Genomic DNA, 4,351 nt, shown 5'->3' on the forward strand with positions numbered 1-4,351 from the left:
TTTTCTTATAAAAGTTTATTGAAATAAATTCACATTAGAAAAATTTTAATGTGATGCAAGAAGTATAAGAGGATTTCTCAAGTGTCGAAGAAAAAAAAAATTATTTAAACCCTTCGATTTTATTATTCATTGTGTTGGAAAAACTTTATTTTTCACTTTTGGTATTATGTATCATATTATTTATTATATGAGCATAGAAACAAATTTTGAGTTTAAATTAATAGGATTAGTGACGAGGTCAATGTATCGGACAGGCCAGAGCGCAATCGAAAAATCGTCAAATTAAGTGACCAACTTAGTGCTTCTAGATCATACCTACATAGTATACTTTGGTGTTGTAGTAAATATTACTTAGATTTATTTGACATTCAATTATATTTACATCAAAAGAGGAAACAAAAACAGTGTTGTAAATAGTCTAAATCCCTTAACATATTAGTAAATTTAAACAAACCCAAAAAATTTGATTCGTCGCCAAGCATAAATACTCGTGACACATTATTTCCACAACTACAACATATATGAAAACCCTAATCACTATATTTACACAACAGAATGACTTTACTTCGATATAACACAATCTAGCCAGGTTTTAAGCACACTTAAGCTTTATTTTCTCCCATCCATATTATTAATGCCCTCCTGCTTTATTTTCAGCAATATCCAGTCTTTCTTTTCAGAAACATGTCCTTCTTTTCATAATGTTTCCTCTGGCTTACCAGACGAAATATTGTTATATAAACCGCTGTCAGGTATTTGAAACTGTACGAAGACCAACTAATATTAAATTATTCAAATTCTGTATAAAAATACAGTATTTTGAAACGAAAAGCAAAATTAATAATTCATATAATTCACTTGAAAATGTAATAATTGTTTTGATACTATTATTATAGAAACAATAAAGATGATTCTTACATTCTAAGACAGTTTATTTAAGAATTTTTATTTTAGAATGTCGTAGGGTTGTTACCTTTTCAGAGGAATAATTTCGTACAGTAGTTGAGTACGGGAGCACGCATCCATTTGAGGTGGAACCCAGAACTCAAATCCAAGGATTGTTAATATCGTTACCTTTTATTATGACATTAATTATTACAGGATTGCCAGATATTCAGCAACAGATATACCACAAATCACACGTTTCATCTGACCCAGTTTGTAGTGCAATAACCTGTCCTCGGATACAGGTAAGTATTAATCAGAACGAATTTTAAACCCAAACAGAGGTAAATAGAAAAGATCGATGAAGACCTAAGAAAAAGGACTGACGATGTAACGGTATTTGAAGAGACAAGATGGAAAGATAGAATGACATTGAAATCTTTAGTCCATGACTCGACCCAGGCTTCACTGTATTAAAGAAAGAAGAAAAAGAAGTAGCACGAATTTCATTATTTGAAGATTGTACGGTTTCATCAGTTTCATTACAACACGTCCTTACAAACACCGCCACGATAACATTCACAATTGAACCATTATCTAGTTTATTTGTCGCATCCAATCATTTACATATTACACTTCGTTACCGTAAACGATACCGTCACGTAACACCAACGCTGCTTCCCAAAATCCAACCTTTAGGCCCTCGTCCTGGGAAGTGGAAACGTCACTCGATGTCTTCGAGTGGCGGATAAAGATGCTCTGACACACAAATACTTTTCCCACAAATATGAAATAGATATTTATCTACTTAAAAATTATTCCAATGTATATGTTCTTTGTATGTTACTATTATCAATAAAATAGTTACGTTGTTCAAATAATTATGTTATAATTATATACGTAAACATATAAGTATGCAAATAAACATAACGATTATCGTACTAAATGTGCTTTGCAACATTTTCCAGTTCTTTAAAATAGTTTTCTGCGTTCTTAATTATGTCTCTATCCATCTTGACATTTGCTACTTCTTTAATGGTTCTGCAAATGTGATCGACGTGAGTAAAAATGACCGACGAGATTTTCGTATTTTTAGACTCGGGGGCCCTCAAATGTCGTTAAATGCAAAAAAGGAGAGTTTGTATGTAGGTAGGATGTTAGTGTGTGGAAGGTACGGTTTCGTTCACCCTCTTCGAAGCTTAATAACTAAAATTTCTAAAATTTTTCAAAGATATTTGTGAATGAAGGGATTGAGGCTATTAAATTTCCGTGGTTAAAAATCAAGGGATGGGGAGATAAAGTGGGAATGGACTTAATGAAAATTTTACTAGTTATTCTGTATCCGGTATCGATTATTAAGGAGGTTATTGCGTGATCGCTTATCCTCCGGAAAGCTGGCTAAAGCTTTTTTGCTTGACCATATGAAATTACTAGCGAAGAGCTGGAAAGAATGCCTTCCGAAAGGTCTTTTAAGAATAACTTGCCCCTATTCAGGCGTTACAGACGTGGAGAGAACCCGGAAATTTACTTATAGTTATTAGCCTTTACAATTTGTATTTTAAAACTTTTCATCTTCAAAATTAAGCTTATTGCCATTTTATAATACTATTTGTACGCTATTAAACCCGAGATGCACAATAGTGAGAAAAGAATGCATATAAAATGCAATTATGGCTGGAGACCTTCTGCTTCAGTTCTGATGTTAAGAGTACACAGTAGCCAATATCTAGGGATAAAGAGCTAAAGTGACGTTAATGTTTAAAACCCAACACGGGAAAAACCAAATTTGTAAGTAACCATTTTAGTTTTATTTTAAGTAATACATAATAATTATATTTCCGTATCAGCTATTCTTGTTAGTAGTATTCCCTACCATGTGTGTGTAGGGAATTCTAAAAATGACGTCACATTCGACGTGTTCCCCACCGGTCAGGGAAAATTTCTTTGCATCATTTGTCCCTACACGGTTGTCGTATGAACTCACGTTCGCGTGCTAACAATAGTATTTTAGCATTTCTAATCTCGCTATTTCTCATAGATGGAATGTATTATGTTGAATTAATATCGACTAATTAATATCAACCGGGGTTGACAATTACACTATATACAATCATTTACTTATATATTCTCCTTAATGATGAGAATGAGAATTATACTAATTTCGTATTCTATCTTACATTTTAATCCATATTTATAAAGTTATTTAATATATAATGCAGCTACTTACGAATCTGTTGAGAGCACGAAACCGCCATTACTATCTACACTCCTTTGGGAAAAATATCCGGTTACATGTAAACGCTGGTAGAAAAGAAAAACAATAGTTATAACTCTCAAATACGATGTTTTCTCACGTCAAATAGGATTTTCAAAGTTTAAATTATTAATTAAAACTGTGAAATTAACTGATACTTTCCATACAAATTAGTTGTATTTTCATATAATAAGGAACACAGGCATAACACTCCTCTTGGAACGAGAGTCAATATTTCTATATATAGATTCTATATTCACCACTCGTAGGTTTATGTGCCTTAATTATCGAAGATATCTTTCGTTTTTACGTACTGTACAGTGTGTGATTAAACATACCTAAATGAAGTTACACACTATAGTATATTTATAATAATACCGCTGTAAATGAAAACACAAACGATAACACAATTATCGTTGCATTTATGGCGATTCTTGTGTAACCGATATCGTAATAAAGTAATTATAGTATATTTTAATTGAATAATATAAACGTTTAACATTGACGTGGCTGAAATAAAGTACCATCTTTTCTGCAATGAGTTTAGAATTCTTTGTAACGGGATTTATATAGGACACAACCACTTACATGAATATTCAACATTAAGCGAGGTTGGTTGAAATTTTCGAAAAGTAGCAAACGGTCTCGATACAGCGAATCTTAAACGACGGTAGCTACGTATGGAAGGGTGCGTATTATAACTTGACCAGGAATTTCTAAGTAAAATATCGATAAAATAATGGAGTATATTTATATATAATCAATACGGACGGTCGTCAAGGTAATTGCAACGACTCTTAGAAACTATTTTTATAAATACCAAGAAATGTTCTATAAAAGTGAAACTTATTCTTTACAACGTGAAATATTCTTACTTAAAAAATAAAAAAAAAACAGAACAAAAAATATGTTGATACAATACTAAAATGTTCTACTTCTATTTTACTTTTAATTAATACAAGATATATATAAACGATAACTAAGATATACGGCATAAATTGGTAACACAAAAAATGTATACGTTTAGGGGAGACCGGGGCAACTTCGGCATGCGGGGCAAGTTTGTCAAGCGCTTTTTTTAAAAAACAAATTAAAAGGAGACTTTGGTTATAGGTTAGGCAGTTGAGTTTTATTGGTGGCTTGTTGAGTGTAGTGTTTTTATTGTTCTCCAACAAGCGTAGTTGAATTATCAAGCAAATTTTCATTTTCGTT

Source organism: Centruroides sculpturatus, unplaced genomic scaffold (genome assembly GCF_000671375.1).
Source record: "Centruroides sculpturatus isolate CEXI.00-Female unplaced genomic scaffold, Cexi_2.0 scaffold1909, whole genome shotgun sequence".
In the NCBI taxonomy this organism is placed as follows: domain Eukaryota; kingdom Metazoa; phylum Arthropoda; class Arachnida; order Scorpiones; family Buthidae; genus Centruroides; species Centruroides sculpturatus.